The following is a 16755-nucleotide window of genomic DNA, read 5'->3' as shown; positions in this document are numbered from 1 at the left end:
TTGGCATTTAGGACAGCGTATGGGGCAAGGCTTGGGGGGCTGACCCTTAGCCTCTGGCTGATCACTCGAGGACCTGGACTGAAGCTTCTAGAGGGAGGGGATGGGATGCCGAGTGATTGGCAGAGAGCCAGGGTGGGGGTTTGGGGATGATCTCATCCAGGGAGAGGGATTACACAGGTAAAGGGAGGGGGGTACAGTCTGGGATAAACCATTTGGGAAAAATATGGGGATACAAAACAAAATTTCTTCAAAGTATTACAAAGTATAAAAACTTTGTAATAACACTACAACATCTCTGATAACTGTTGGATCCCATAGTGTGAAGCTGTGGTTACACTGGGAACAACTGGAACAGGGCTTTGCTGTTCCCAGCCAGGACAGCTCCTGCCAACCTACCTCACCTCCCCACAACTCTCCATGCTGGAGGCTGTCACACACAGGTGCAACACCATTGGGTCAACATGCCTGTCCCTGGGCATTTATGGTGGGTGCCAGGGTGACATTGCATGGGGGGTCCCCACTGCCAGAGCCTGGAGCTACTGTCTGAGCAGAGTGAGCCCTCTCCTGAGCTCAGTCTGGAGGTATACCTGGCCCCTGGGCTGCCCAGGGATACAGGATGTCATCCTCTGTGTCCTCAGCTGTGCAGTTTGGGAAGGATCCAGTCACCCAGGTTTATCTATTCATACTTTCTCTCCTCTCCTGCCCAGCTACATGCCCTTTACATCTCCTCTGAGCCTGGGCTCCATGCCCAGCTGCCCCTTCAGACAAGGCCTGCTGTCCCAGCGGAGCGATTATCCTACATGTCAGCAGGAGCAGACGCATCTTGGGCCCCTGACCTGAACATTCTTTTTTGCTTTTCTTCCCTGCCATATGCTCAGCACTGCTGGGGCAGTCTCTGCTGCCCTGGCCCTGCAGCCGTCCTGCTCTGCACCTCCTGGCCTTGCTGTTGTCAGTGCAACTCACTGGGAAGCAAACTGAGGATGCAATGACTGGAAGAAGACCCTGGGTCCTGGGGATGGTTCTCATTGGGATGGGGAGCTGGGCCATGCAGGGCTGACCGGACTAAGGAGGTGCCTGTTGCATCTCAGACCTGTAAGCAGGTGCTGATCATCCCTGTGATCCCTCAGTTAGAGTGTTCTCCCATCCCAGACCATGCCTGTGCTGTGCTGCTGCAGCCCTTCCTGTATCCTGGGCTCTTGCTTGTATCCCAGGTTCCAGAATGCCAACTCTATTCTCCTCTTGGCATAAACTCTTGGTATAAACTGCCTTCTGTTTTAGGAGCATCACCTGGTGCTACCCAGTGCTCCCTGTTCCCCCTCCCTGCCTGTGGCTGACACTTGCAGCACTGTGAGCAAAGGCCACTCCCAGATGGAATGGAGAGGGTCTGTCCTCCCCACTGCAGGGTATGGAGGAGGCTGAGCCTTTGCTCACTAGCATGGTTCATTTCTGGGGGGGTTCATTTCCCATCCTGAGGGGATCAAGCACAGCATCCAGGCTCTGCTTCAGTGTCCCATCATATCTCTGCCAGAGCCAATGACTCACTGTGGCTGTGATCCCAGCCTGGCGTGGGTGTTCACCTCTGCTTGCGCAGCCACCCCGCTCTGTTCCAAGGTACAACTGATTGAAGGCAGATACTGCCTCCAGGAGACCCATGTGATGGGGAAGAGTGAGGCTCCCAGAATCCCTGCTTTGCTCTGCAGCTGTGTACCACAGGGACCGTGACTTAAACTCCCCCAGATTACACAAGGAGGCAGCAGCACATGGCAGATACCCAAATCTGGAAAAGCAGCTGTCAGGGAGCAGAGCAGAGGCTGAGGTCTTGGCCAACACCCTGGAAGACCACATGTGTGGGTTCCCTTAGACCCAAAGTGTCCCTTTGTGGGACACCTGTGTGGCAGTGGGTGCAGACAGTGGGTAGAGGTGACCCCATCCTCCTGCTGTGCCATTGGGACACCTCTGGTTGCTCCTCCTGGATCATGCTCTGGGTGGGAACAGGCAATTGGAGGGACAGAGCCTGTGCTAGGTCTGGGCTGCAGTCACATCCCAGGGAGGCATCAAAACCCACTCATGTAAAAAGACCCCTTGCCCTTCCTCAGCTGTAGATGAGGGCTGGGCACATGAACCATTGAATCAGAGAATAAGAATACCAGATGATTTTGAGTTGGGAGGGATGTTTAAAGACCTTTTTGTTCCACACCTTCCCATGGGCAGGGATACCTTCCACTATCCCAGGTAGCTCCAAGACCTGTCCAGGCTGGCCTTGAACAATACCAGCGTGGGGCAGCCACAACTGCTCTGGGCAACTTGTGCCAGGGCCTCACCACCGTAAGAGAGAAGAATTTCTTCCTAATACACTAACCCTTGAGGCCATTCACCCTTGTGCTGTGACTCCAGGGGTTTGTCCAAAGCCCCTGTCCTGCTCTCTTGGGGTCTCCTTAGGCACTAGAAGAGGCTCTAAGGTCTCCCTGGAGCCTTCTCTTCTCCTGAGATTGAGAAAGCCTAACTTATGCAACCTTTCCTCAGGAGAAATGCTTCATCCCTCTCAATCGTCTTTGTGGCTCTCCTCCATGGACCAGCATGACACCAAAGCAGAAAGCCTGGACTATTCCATAGGCACAAACAGCCCAGCATTTCACTCCCCCGTCTTGCTGCTGTCTGGCCTCCTGGACATGGGGCAGGGGAGACATGACTCCCACTTTGCCCTGTGGCTGGATCCAGGCGACAGCACTGGGAGTAGCAAGTCCTTTTGCTATGGAGTGTCACCTGGGCATGTGCCCTCCTTTTACCCCCAAAGCTTCCCTGTTTTGGGTCTAAGAAAGCCCAGAAATGAGTCATGGGCAGCCAGGGACAACCCATCCTCAGGTAGGTCCAGGCAGGCAGGTTTGGTTGATTTTGGCTACTGAAAACAATTCCTGTGCATGAAGGATATCTGTGAGTGTCTACAAGCCCAAGAAGACAGTAGACATGTCCTCTGGCCCTTTTCCTTGGGGGTAAAAAAAATTCCTATTTTTATTATCTAAATTATGACATCTTCCTGTCAAGAACCTGAGGGCAGGCAGGGCCACCTGCACTGCTAGCGAGCAAAGGCATCCTGCAGCTGCCATGGGCAAAGGTCACAACCACATCCATGTTTTTATGCCCACAGATGGGTCCCGCAGGGCAGAGTGACACAGCGATGACAGCCCAGTGCAAGCAGGATGTCCTAGCCCCGGGTCCCCCAGGTATGGCCTCTTTGCTGAAAATCACTGTTCCCCGGTGGTGCTGCTCAAACTGGGAAAGAAACAGTCTTTTGTCCTATCGTTAAATCAAGAAACCCAAAAGACATTGCCTTGGCCCCTAAGGTTTTATTTAGCCCTAGATGAAAGTGCTTTGCACTGAGTTCGGTGCAGGTGTTTTAAACACTTCCCTTTTTTCTTTCTAGAAGCATGAGTTCTGCTGTGCAGAAAGCATATGGTTCTTTGGGATCCTTCCAAAATCTCCATTAGCTCTTCAAATCTTCCAAGACCTTCATTAGTCCTCAGGCTGAACCACTTTTTGGGCAAGGCCTTGTCCCACAGATGGATCAATCATCTCACTGTGCTGGGCTGGGAGCCACCCCCGACTCTGAGTCCAGTGTCCCATCCTATGTAACGGTTGTGCCCTGGCCAGTTTGGATAGGCCTCAGCTGGTTCAACCAGGAAGTTAATAACCAAATAATCTAACAATTCTATCATTAAATATTTAGTATTGATGGCTTAGGAAGGAAATAATTTGGGTTTGTGAGAGACATTATGGTGCTGGTGCTCCTGCACCAATGCCAACGCCTTCTCACTGTTGGCTGGTGAGTGCCTGTAGCTACTTCTCCATGCCAGGCTTTTCCCATTGGGTTAGAGGGACCCAGCACCCCAGCAGCATCCCTGGCACCCCTGCACCCATGACAGCTGGAGGCATGTGGCTGATTCTGGGGAGGTTAGCAGGACCAGCTTCACCCCTGCAGTGTCTCACACTCTGCACTGCCTGGACATCTTCACTTGTCAGCTCCTGTTTTACTTCTCTATCCCAAATCCTAAGGGGGTTTTCCAAACGCAGCTATTTTTCATATTTTCCTTGGATAAGTAGACTGTTGCATTGCTGTCAAGTCCCAAAAAGTCATAAATCTCCTTCGCCTTCCTAAAATCAAGGAATTAGGAGGGAAAAACGCACACACACACACACACACACACGCACACACACACACACACACACACACACACACACACACACACACACAAAACCCAAACAAATAAACAAAAAAACCCAGCTTTTTTAAGTAATACTTTTAGGAGAGGATGTTTATTTCTCTCCAGGGTCTTCAGCCTTCTTTGCTCCCTTTGCTCAGTTTCTCGTGCAGCACCTGCCTCCAGAGGGAGCCCAGAATTACGAAACTAAAGGGGCTATGAAAAAGTTAAGTATTGCAAAACTTAATTGGGTTGTTGGTGCTGTGAGCCTTGGAGCAGCTCATCCCACAGGGTCCAACACCCCCAGAAATGACCCAATTGCTTTGCATCCCGCAGGACAGCTGTGCCTCGGGGGTCTGAGGAGGGGCAGAGCTCCCAGTGTGACTGCACCGTGTCCTGGGAACAATGGGAGCTGGAGCCCCTCTCCAGTTCCTGTAGTATTCCATGGATTTCTGCCATTTTAATGGAGGCCTGAGCTGCTTTTCCTCCTCCTGCCTCTCAGTGGGATTGGCAGCTCTCTCTGTTCATAGGATGCTGGTGTGCTAGCCTCAGGATGGGATGTGGGTGTGCAGAGCAGGATCCCTTCTTCAAGGTCCCCAGCCCCCTGGGCCCCTTCTGCCCTCTTGCTGCTGGCTGGAGGCACCAGGGTGATGCCTTCAGGGCCAGGGAACTTTTGCCCATCCTTTCAGCTGCCAGACCAGCTGCAGGGTTGAGAAATGGCTGGTGTGTGCCAGTATCAGGCTGTGACAGCCACCTTGGCTGACCACTGCCACAGCTCAACAGCTGCTGGGTGCTCCAGCACTGCCTGTGAGCATGCTAATGACTCCCTCCAATGACAGATGGATGGGGGAACACTGCCACAACACCGCTGCACCAGTATGCATGGTAGTGCTTAGGAGATGCTCAGCAATTCAGGCACTGCTAGAGAAATCCACTGCCCCAGGCACATATAAGGGCATGAGCAGAGCAGCACAGCTGTGGCTGTAGATGCACATGCTGTGCCAGGCTGTCCTGTGGACATGCACATGGCATCTGTGCACACACTGTGACTGTCGTCATGCCATGTACATGCTTATTCTGTATCTGTGCCCACATCATGCTTATGGGTTGCACTGTCCATGGTCACATGTATTCATGCTCACACTGTGGCTTTGCTTGCACTGTGGCTCTGCTCTCACCACACCAAACTGTTCCCTCTGATTCCTGGCTCTCCAGCAAGGCAAAGATGAAAGAGGCCTTCCATGGGCAACCAACCAACTGCTGGGGCTCGATGTCCTCCCCTCCAATGCCCCCAGACACCCTGGACACATGAGCATTGTTGGTGCTGCACAGTGAACCCCCCAGACAAGACTGGGGGAGGCACCTCATACTGCAGCAGCCTGGAAAAAACAGGCTGGGGATAAAATTAGCTGGAGTTTTTATTACAGGGATTTTATTTTTTAAAGCAATGGAAAGTACATCACTGGTGTGAAAAACCCCGAAGGTCTGGGCCAGCCTGTGGGATAGTAGTATGCTTAGTAGTATGCCTCTGCTCTGTGGTGGATATCCTGTTCACCCCAGGAGGGATGTGAGGTGGGAGCTGGCTGTAGGAACAATTAGCATGGCAGCAAAGACCATGAGGGGACTGATCCTACCCCCTAGAATGCACCAGGGTGGTGCAGTGGCACATGGGGCAGCAGGGACAGCTGGGCCCTGCCAGGAGGTATCACATGGCCATAGGACTCCTGGGAAACTGTTGGGAAGGACCCTTCCTGTCTAAGCAGTACTGGTCCCTCCAGCCAGAGAAGATACAACCGGGGGTCTGCAAACTCAGGGCAGTCCTGCAGAGATTGGAGAGGGATGGAGCCACCAGCTCTTCCAGTGAAGGTAGAAGCCAGATCCAACCCATCCTGAAGCAGGCAGCTCCCAGTGCTGGGGTGCAGCAGCTCCCTGATAAGGGATGGTCCTTCTGGAGGTTTGCCTGCACTGCAATCGAAGGATTTTGACAAGTACAGAGAGGAAGAATCTACTGAAGAGTGAAAATCAGAAAATCATGGCTGGCTCAGGTAACCCCCAAGCTGAAGACAGATGGAGACAGGGAGAGGGCTCAAAGAAAGTATCCCATATGCTTGCTGATACCTTCCTCATTCATGGACACCACTGGGTGGCAGGAGGGCATGGTGGGAATATCACATCTGTGTTACTGCTGGCTGCTTCCAGGCTTATCTCGGAGAGCAATGTGTGCCAGCCAGGAATGTGGCTGCCAGGAATGTGGTTGGCACTGGCTCCAGCTGGATTCTGACATTTTTTTTTAAGCAAGTGGAACTTGAACCTGTAAAGATATCACCTGAAAGCTTAAAGCTACTGCTAGGAGCCTAAGCAAGTGCCTGGTCCCCTGGTGAGCAGTCCAGTGATTGTCAGGAGACCTGAGTTATTCCAAATACTGGAAGCATTTGTCCTCGTGCAGCAACCCACTGCTGAGCCACAGAACCAGGTGTCTATCCTCTCCCTGCCTCTCAGGAGTGATGGTCCTGGCAGATTACTGAGAGGAGCCTGAGCAGCACCTGCAGCCTGGCACAGGGCTCAAGCACTCCATGCCTTGGGCTGGAAGTGGCTGGGATGTGGCAGCTTCCTGGCAGCTCTTCTTGACCCTGGGTTAGGGAAGTCCTGCTTTGACTGTGTACCCCTCCAAACCACAGAAGAACTGACATTGCTGATGTTGGGGCTCACTTCCAAAGAGAGATGTGTTGGAAATGGAAGCTGAATCCTTTAGCAAGATGCATAAAGTCTTCCTGCATGACAAGGTGAGGGTAGGAGACAGTGGCAGTCAAGCAGGCTCCCAGCACCAGTTTGGTGCTCAAACCAGCCCTCAGAGGCTGAGCAGGCTTGTGCCATGGGAAGGCAGAGGTGTGGGATCTTCCACAGGCTGCAGGTCGGTATCTGCTCCACCATGGACCTCCATAGGTTTCAGGAGCACAGCTGTCTCTTCATGGTCATCCCCATGGGCTGCAGGTAGTCTCTGTTCTGACACCTGGAGCACCTCCTCCCCTCCCTCTCCACTGAACTAGGATCTGCAGGACTGTGCAGTGGTTTTTACTCTTTCTTAAAAACATTATCCCAGAGGACCCCCCCCCCATTCACTGCTGGCAGGCTCAGCTTTGGGTGGTAGTGGGTCCAACACAGGGACAGCTTCTGGTGCTGTCTCACTAAGGCACTCTACAGACCCCCACTGCCCAAACCTTGCCAATGCAGTCCCAAGGACACAATGGCCCCCTGGCAGGATGGGGACCAGGCTAGAGCAGAAGGGGGATGCACTGGAAGCGGGATGTGGATGCCCATCCATAGCAGCCTCTGCCCAGCTCTTGTCTGGTTGATACACACCAGGCAGGAGCATGTCTGTCCTGACAGAAGCTTCACACACCTAGGTTGATGTTAGCTCCCCTGAGGACACACCAACCTGGGCAGCTGCTCCAGCACCTGGTGCAAGGGAGTTTGAGATCTGAACCTCACCATTTCACACTCATGCACAGTTTCTCTTCTGAGGGTTTAACTTCAACCCTGCCCAGGGACTTTGAGCAGAAAGAAATTACTCCAGTAAAGAAAGCTTTTCCCCATAACAGGGTAGTGTTTCCTTGCAGCACCTGTCATTAACCCATGAAACCATGATTGTTCTTCCACCTCACATAAAACTAAAATCCACGTGAAACTGGAAAATTTGCACTCAGTAGTTTCATCCAAGTCACCTGTTGAAACCTAAGAGCAGGAGGTGGGACAAGCATCCTTTCCACGCTCACCCTAGGCATGGCCCTATCCCTGCAGGCACAGAGGTCACTGCCAGTTTCCTTCAAATGAACCTGAGTAGGTTTTTCTTTTCCTTTTGTCCTGGGAGCAAAGCACAAATGTATCTTAAAAGGGCAGGGCCATGGCCTTGAGTGAAGCATTAGCAGCCCCGAAGGCCTGAGATCATCCCAGAGATGAACATCCCTGAATAGAGAACAACACAGCTGTTCTCTATTTCCTTTCCCCTCCTGGTGACTCAATCACCTCTGCAATCTACTTCAGCCTCAGAGATGAGTTTAACTGGTGCCACCGCAGATGAGGGTCCTGATTGCTCTCTTGTCCTGCAGCAGAGAACATTTTTCATGGGACCTTTTCTTAAAAATATTTTGCAGATCAGAACCATAGAATCATTTGAGTTGCAAGGTACCTTAAAGTCCATCTTGTTCCACCCCTGGCCATGGGCAGGGACACCTTCCACTGTCCCAGGTAGTTCCAAGACCTGTCCAACCTGGCCTTGGACACTTGCAGGAGGGGGCAGACACAGCTGCTCTGGGCACCCTTTGCCAGGGCCTCACCACCCTAACAGGGAAGGATTTCTTCCCAATATCCCATCTAACCACTGAGGCTATTCCCCCTTGTCACTTCCAGGCCCTTATCCCAAGTCCCTCTCCAGCTCTCCTGGGAGCCCCTTTAGGCCCTGCAGGGGGAACTGAGATCTCCATGGAGCCTTCTCTTCTCCAGGTGAACACCCCCAGTTGTCCCAGTCTGGCTTCAGAGCAGAGGGGCTCCAGCCCTCAGAGCAGCTCCGTGGCCTCCTCTGGACCAGTGTTAGTGAAGGAGGGAGCTGGACTCCAGAATGGGCTGGAACCCTGCCCAGCACTGTGATGCACTGTGTGCCAGGGGGGCTGTGGAGCTGTCCCAGACTTGCTTCGTGCTGAAGCAACATTCTTCATGTTTCCAGAAGTTTGCACAAAGCCAGCTGACCTGCCTGAAGTGGCCTTAAGAGACCCAAAGACATGTGTCTGTTTTGGGACAGGAATAGGTAACTGCAGCCCTGGGGTATGTCTGAGGGTGTCCCTCTGCAGCAGGAGAGATCCCTATGCATCCTTGGGAGCATCCAGCTGCCCATCAGTCACATTGGTTGGTAGTATGTGGAGGAGGAGGAAATGAATGAAGCTCCCCAGGGCTTTTTAAGATCTCCACAACTCATGATTTTCTCACATTCAAGGTGGTGGCATCCCACAATCAGCTCAGAAGCTTGAGTTTCTCCTGAAAGACAAATAAAAGTCCAGTTCTGCAGATATGTCCAAAACCTGAAAAGTATAACTGTGAAAATCTCTGCCAGTTATAAATGTTAGAGGTTTTTCATTGTCAGGATTTTGGATAATCTGATTTCCATCTTTGAGTTCTGAATTATTTGAGAAAAAGCTCTTAAGATAGCTGGGGCCCCTGGGGTGCACCAGGAATTCAGGAGGAGAGTTCATACAAAAGGCTCAGGGTTGGGCAATGGTGGTGAAGCAGGAGGGTTAAATCTGGGAAAAAATGGGATTAATAAATTGATTAAAGCTGAATAATTTCCTGGCCAGGGTGTGATTTAGCTCAGCAGTAAAAGGTGATTTTGCTGCAGCTGTACAAAGCTCATCCCTGTTTCTGGGCAGCCCTGTAGAGCCTCAGTTTTGCTGGAAAGAGAAAAGTCTGGCTGCTGGAGGGCTTGCCAGGAGGTGGATGCTAAGGGATTGTCTCCGGGAAAGCAAGGTCCCAGTAGTGTTTGCCCCCAGCTGGGAGGATCTTCTTCCATTTGCCCAGATGTCAGCAGATTTGGGTGGGGATCCTGCAGGGTCTGGGGCATCAGGAACAGGGAGGGATGCTGCCAGGAAGCACCCAGGGCTGACAGGCAATATGGGAGAGGGAGGGATCCCTTGGCTGAGCCTTTGCAAAGGGTCACAGCACCCGCTCTCCTGCCCTTATGCTGCAGCAGGTCCATTGCTGCCAGCCCTGAAACAGGACTCCTGCAGCCAGTCAGGAGCATTCCAGGCTGCTTTGGGCACCTCACACTGCCCTCCCTGCCATAGTGGTGGGAAATGAATCTGTGCTCTGTGTGCCACTGTCTGCCCATGCCATCAACTGCCTATGCCATCATTCGCTTGAGTGTGCCACCACCTGCCCTGCCTATGCATCATGCTGGCATTGCTCTGCTGGACACAAGGGGTTTGTTCCAGTACCAGGAGCAGTGACAGCCGAAGGCAGGAATAACAACAGCCTGTGACATCCTCACTGCTCCCTTCAGAAGGGCTCCTCTGCCCCCACCAACAACTGGGAGTCCTGGGAGGCCTTGGGAGCATGTGAGCACTGACTTCCCGAGGGCAGTAGGAGCTGAGAGCTGGAGCCCCTGGGCAGTGCATTTGGTTTTTGGCTCTGTCACCAGGGTGGCACCTGGAAGTCCTTGTCCAGGAACAAAAGATGCTCTTCCAGTCTGGGTCCAGCATGGGTGGCTTCAAGTTGTCTCCTGACCTCCAGCAGTCAGCTGGCTGAGGCTGCACACCGGAATCCCAATAGGGAGGGAAGGATCTGGCTGTCCAGTTGGTGGGGAGAGGGTGGGAAAATGTTATTTGGATTAAGGTTGGGAAGACAGTGCACATTGTGTCAGCCGTGGCTGGAGCCCTCAACTCTAGAAAAGGAAATGGCTCTCCTGAGATTTCTTGCTGCATTTTGGGATGTGTAAAGGATTGGAAATGAGCCTGCTGGCTGGAGGGGTGTCCTTCGGGCTGTGTACCATTGCATGGAGGCAGTGACCATCTGTCACAAGAAAAATCCATTATCAGGGCCACAAATTTAACTTTAGCATTGTTAAGACAGTCACTGTATTGACAAAGGACTGCTCCAGGCTTGTGGGGAGATCTGAGCCAGTGTGCTGGGGCTGCTCTCGTGGCTCCTGATGGAAAACAATGGGAAAAGAGACAGGCAAAAACAAGGAGTCCAGACAAGACAGACAGTTTCTGTGATGCAGAGCTTTCCCCATAAGGACTGTCGGGCAGGGAGGAGAGGGAATGCTGCAGGACAGCTTTTCTTGGTGTTCCCCACCTCATGGCAGGGGGGCACACCAGGAAGCCCCAGATGTACTGGGAGCCTGTTTTTTGTTGAAGTCCTGCCAAAGAAGAGAAGAGACCTTTCCATTCCCACAGGCTGAGTTTCCAGTATGAGGTCTTGGATCAAACAAGCATAGTTTGATGCCAAAGATTTGCAGGAGCCCTAGGACAGGACGGGACAACTTCTCCCGCTGCAATGCTGTGCTGCAGTATGGAGGGACAGAATGTTGCCACTGGCAAATCAAGCCCTCCATGGGATACTGGTCCTCAAGCCAACTGTCAGCATCAGAGGGAAGAAAGATGATTTTACTCAGTGCAAAATGGAACCCCTTCCTGTATCCTTTCCCAGAGCTCAAGAAAGGGGTCCTGGAGCAGTGTCAGCTGGTTGGCTTGGGACTTGCTGCTGGAGAGCTGCAGCTACAGTATAGCAGTAGGAAGGTGGCTTATGCCCTAACAGAGATGCTCCTCCCTCCTGAACTTGCTGCTATGGCACGGTGCGAGGGTGGGAGATGCTCAGAGCCCTCCTAAAATGTTTGCTTTTCCCTAACAACTCTAGGGATTTGAGGGAACCTCTGGGCAGAGAATTTCTCCATGCATCAGCAATGGGAAAAGAGCAAATTCAGTGCACAGAAGAGCTGATGCAGAGATGCCTATACAAACCACATCTTGTCAGGTTACTTGAATTCTCCTTGCAGATCAGTACAATAGCTGAGCATGGAGTAATAGGTTCTGTTTGGAACTTCAAGGGACACAAATCTTTCATATAGCCAGGTTAAATGTAGATAACTGGGGAATAAGAAACCACTTCATTTCAGAAAGGATCTGGGTTTTGGCGGACAGTGGACAATAGTGCTTGTACCCACCTCAGGAAGAGAAGACACTCCCACGTGGCCTACCTCCCCATGCCCTGCTGCCTGTCATCTTGTCACTTACAGACCATTGCAAGAATCCCAAGGCCGTGTTCACTTCAGGCTTCTGGGTGATGAGTAGCAGGGTTAGCAGAAGAGCCTCTCAGCTGCCCCCAACAGCACCCTGTTCAGTCAGAGCCCCCTGATGCTTTGGTGGGGCTCAATGGGGACAGCCTGGGTGTCTCAGCCTCCCCCAGGGAGTTCATTCTTGCTGTGGGTCTCCATGGGTCTGTGGTGATGGCCATGGGCTGCTTCAGTGAGTCTGTTGCCCTGAAAGCCAGGCAAGGTCTCAGTCTCTGCATGGCCCAGCTGCTCACCGTGGCCATTACCTGGTGTGCTGTAGCAGGCTCAGGGCCTGCAAGGCCTCCCTGGCAGTCAGTTGCCTAAGACAGGAAATACCTAGTCATGATGACCGGACCTAAGAAACCTCTCTTCCACCCTCAGACCCTTGTTATCTCTGTAAAACGATGGGTCACTTTTGCCTCGACCCTTACTATTGGACTGTTTCCCAAAACTCCTATGCCCTATATAAACCCCTATTTCTGCCCAGTTCAGCAGAAGAGCTGTCACTGGGACTCTTCACAGAAGATACCAATAAAGACACCTCTGTAGAACCTCATACAGCCTTCTCCTCTCTCTCCCTGCGTCTGCCAAAGGCACTTAGCAAGCAAAGAGCTGAAATCACTAAAGAGCTGCGAATCACCGAAGAGCTGATCTCTTAAGAGCTGATCTCTTAAAATCACTTAAGAGCTGGGCTTGCTAAGATTGCCGGCTAGGAGCTTGCATGAGGGGCCTGGACAGGTTGTGCTTAACTGGACTTCGCTGTCTGGGACACCCATGGCAGCCGGGGTCGGGGAGACCCCGAAAACCCCAGAGCCGCATTAATGCTTGTGGGGATGAGCTGAGATTGTTCAAAACATGGTTTCTCACTCGGAATTGGAGCCTGTGGGTAGTGTTTGCCAGTTTAAGAAAAGTGACAAGCAGTTCCCTGCTTTATTCCAAGTAGAAGATTATTTTCCCCTCCATCCTGCCAGCTCTGTCCCCACCCGACCACCATCCACTCCTTCACACTGAGGATGGGGATCAGCCCCTTGCCACAAGGCTGCCCAGGAGGATCTGCATCTGGTGGTCCCTTCCTTTATGTCACATGCTTTGCTCGTGTTCAGTCAACCTGTCCCACCAGGCTTAGGGACAGGTGAGCCTGCAGTGGCTGCATGGAGCCAACAGGATGTGACCATGACCCTGGGCCTCCATGTGCCAAGGACACCTCTGCCCTGCCACAGCATAGGGGACAGATGTTCTGCTGGCAGGTGTCCTGTCCTGTGCCAGCATCCACAGGCTCATGTCACAAGCTTGGGGAGAGAGCTCGTCAGTTGTCGTGCCAGGGCTGTGGGAACATGGCTGTCAGCCTGAGGGGCTGCCCTGTGCCTCAATACTTCCTGACCCTCTGTCCTGGCAGGAGATAGCTCTGGGCAAAACAACCAGGAGAAACCAATGGGGCTTTTCTGTAAAAGCTACTTACTTCCTGGCTGGTTCAATGCCAGGACAACAGGGATCTCTGCCCATGGACCCCCTCAGGGCTTGCATCACACAGACACTGTCCTGGAAAACAGGAGACAAAAAAGGGTTTAGAAAGTGAGGCAAGAATAGAGATTTGTACTTGGGTTTGATTTTCCTTCCAGGCAAAGATCCTTGCCAGGAGGGGGATTATAGCCTTGGATACACCAAGATCCTTCCAGACCTTCAATGTCTCTAAGAGGACAAGATCTGGGCTTGGAGCCGAGGGTGGAATACATCAGTGGGCTCCCACTCACAGGGTGCAGAGGCTCCGCAGGAGCTGCACTCAGTCAGGAGCTCACTCCTGTCTGAGGGAGGTTGTTGCATTCCCTTATTTTTTTACTCTGCCAGTGTAAACATTGATTGGATTTTCAACTTCACTGGCTGCAGACTCAAAAACACCCCAAAATGCCTCATATGTGTATGCTGCGGCCTTACTCAGTGTGGGCATCCCCAGAAATTCCTGACAGATCCTTGCTTCCATTCCAGTCCTGTCTGACTCCAACTTCATGCAGGTGGAGATGTGGGTAAATGCACCCTGAGCAAAAGCATCTTTCTGGGTCCAGGTTCACACATCTATGCTGGAATGTAGGACAGGCCCAACAGCAGGACAGGCAGCTGGAAGGTTTCCTGATACCCCACACAGTGTTATGATTCCTCCATGCAAGGCAACAGGATACTGGGAAGTCAGCCCCAGCAGCTGGGGAAGCCTGGATGTCCAAGTCCTTTGGTTGATGCAGGACTCACCTTGCCTGGAGGGTCCCTGAGGAAGAGGCACCTCTGGGCTTGCACAGTGGTCTGCATTGGCCTGCACTTGCTGAAAAATACACCTGATGCCTCAGCTGAGTCCCAGGGTACATCAGTCCGGGTCCTGACTGGAGTCAGAGAGTCCTGGGAGCAGCTTCCCACTCCTTTCTCTGGCTGTGCCTCCAGTGCAGCTCCCAGGCAGAGCTGAGATTGGGAATGGGAGTGGAGTTGGGATCTAGATTGAGAACAGGGCTGGGGGATTCCTCCCATGGACCACAGCCTGTGGACCTGTGAGCAGCCTCAGCCCAACCTGAGACCAAAGGAGCAAGTCCCTGCCCTTATTCCTTGGTCTGTGCTTCAGAGGCAGATGGGGGCTGTGCTCCTTCTGGAAGCACCTTTGCAGCCTCATGCTGTCCCAAATGTCCTGGCTGCTACAGGCTTCCCTCCAGCCAGCCCGTCTCTGTCCTTGATGGCTCCTGGTCTGAGTGCCTGTCCTAGAGTGACTTTATGATGCTTGTATCCTCAGCCATCTGTTCTGTTAATGCTGGATATTATATTCTCTGCCTTCAAGTCTGGTTCTGAGAGCAAAGGTGGGGAGAAGAAGAAGCACGGAGTTTGTTATCAGAGGCTGCACTCACTCTTCTAAAAGCAACACTGCTCCACATTCTGTGCTGCACTGTGTTGTCCGGGCACTGACGGAGCAGAACAGAGTGCTCCTTTGCTTTTCAGTTGGTTTAGCTGGCTGAGGCAGAGTTTTCCCTAGACTGTCTCTTTTTCTTTCCCTTTTCTTGGAACTGTTCAAACCTGCTGCAGACTGGGAGCTGGGGAGCACTGAGAGCTTGCACTTTGTGGCCTATGGGGGCCTACTCTGGGCAGCAGCCTTTCCCAGTGCCGGAGGGATTGATAACAGAGCAAGCATCCACAGGAGAGACTTTCTGAATTTGTCGTCTCTTCAGAGGGGCAATTGAGTTTTGTCGTCTGGTATTGTTCATTTTTTGTGTTGGGGAGTGCTTTGCCTGTTAAATAAACAGGTTCTTTCCACTTCTCTCCGAGGAAATTTTTCCCAAATGGGTTAGGGGGTGGGGCCGTATGGGTTTGTTTTCTGGGGGATCCCCTTTTGGAGGTTTTCTCCCAAATTTGCCCTAAACCAGGACAGTGCCTCTGCAGAGGAGCCCCACTGGCTTCCAGTGCTCCCTCAGGAGCAAGTCAGGACCCCTGGGGCTTCTGCCAGGGCTGAGACCAACGTGGTGCTGGAGCAGCTCTGGAGTATGTTGTGGGATTGTTTGTGCATTGCTCAGGACTCGCCTGCACTGGACCAATCCCAAAACTGTTGAATGTTTCTGGATTGAATGGCCCCCTGCACTTGCTGAGGAGCTCGCAGATGGGAGCAGAGAACCCCGCCCCTAACCCCTCCCTTTGGACCGCAGCCTGTTACAGTGTCTACATGCTCATTGTGTTCTTCCTGTTATTCCCCAACCACATATGAAGCTGCAGGGCCGCCCACCAGAGCTCCCAGATGTGCTCATGGTTTACAAAGCCACTGAGAAGCCCTGAGTCCCACAGCCAGCAAACTCCACCCCTCAGAGCCACCAGCGAGTTACTTCTCCTGCTCCAGTGTCTCCTTTGATCCCTCATTCAACCCTGCAACCCTCACCCAGGTGGCCCCACCTCCGAGCCTTTTGTTGGAAGAGATAGATTAGAAAAACTCTCTCCTTTGTCTGGGGAAATGGAGGTCCCCTGCACTGCTGGGTGACTAATACACTCTCCACCTCCTCTTTGTACTCACATTCCACTCTGCCCCCAGGGATTGTTTCCCCTGCTTCATGGTGGGGACAAGCTTTTCTGCCCAGCTGGGATGGGTGCCAGCATGTCCTGTCTTTCCTGAGAGTTTGTGTCTCTCCTTGGAGGAAGGCCATGTCTCCCTGAGTCACAGAGCTGAAGCCCATGTCCACACCAGCTGCAGGGGATGTAGAAATACAGACAAGAGTCTTCAGGTGTCTCAGGCATGCTGGTGACCAGCATCCTCATCCAGCTTTACCTGAGATTAAGCTCTCTGTGTTTATGCAGGTATGGGGTGATCCAAAGACACCAGCACAGCAGGGAGTTTGGGCTCCTGAGAGATCTCTCGTGAGATCAGGCAGGTTAACCTGGTCCCTTGCTACTGTGGCCCCATCACGGTGGTGACACAGGCTGTAATAATAATGAAAAATTGACATTAAATTGTGGGGAACTTATTGCTGCCCCACAGCAAACCCTGCTCCTGCACCTGGTGGATTGTCTGGTTATTTCAGGTTTCAATGCCATTTTCATATCTGGTTATGCTGAGTGGATCCGTCCCTCCCACTATCAAAGCAGTTCCCTAAAAATTCACGGCGTGCCTCTGTCCCTGGGAATGGTCAAGGCAGGATGAATGTATGGAGAGCAGCGCTGTGGACATCAACAGAGGTGACAGAGATAAGACACTGGCAGGCAGACAGATGGTAAGCAGGGTAGCAGGCAGAC

The 16755-nt window shown here is 52.4% G+C and overlaps 1 protein-coding gene across 7 annotated transcripts in view; it reads right to left on the bottom strand.

The window, feature by feature from the left end:
* Positions 1–5611: 5611 nt before the first annotated feature.
* Positions 5612–16755, bottom strand: part of TMEM141 (transmembrane protein 141) — a 29016-nt gene continuing 17872 nt past the window's right edge. The window contains exons 6-8 of one of the 7 annotated variants that reach the window (XR_011683603.1): positions 16040–16443; positions 13472–13551; positions 5612–9224 (exon numbers count right to left, since the gene is read on the bottom strand). The gene's annotated coding sequence lies outside the window, so the exon portion shown is untranslated. Of the gene's footprint in view, positions 16444–16755 lie in introns of all 7 variants that reach the window. The other 6 variants (XR_011683604.1, XR_011683602.1, XR_011683605.1 and 3 more) reach the window with 6 other exon arrangements.

The sequence above is a fragment of the Agelaius tricolor genome, unplaced genomic scaffold, assembly GCF_023055355.1.
Source record: "Agelaius tricolor isolate 1412-34295 unplaced genomic scaffold, bAgeTri1.0.p SCAF_37, whole genome shotgun sequence".
NCBI classification, from domain to species: Eukaryota; Metazoa; Chordata; class Aves; order Passeriformes; family Icteridae; genus Agelaius; species Agelaius tricolor.
This window is presented reverse-complemented; position numbering and strand designations above follow the sequence as displayed.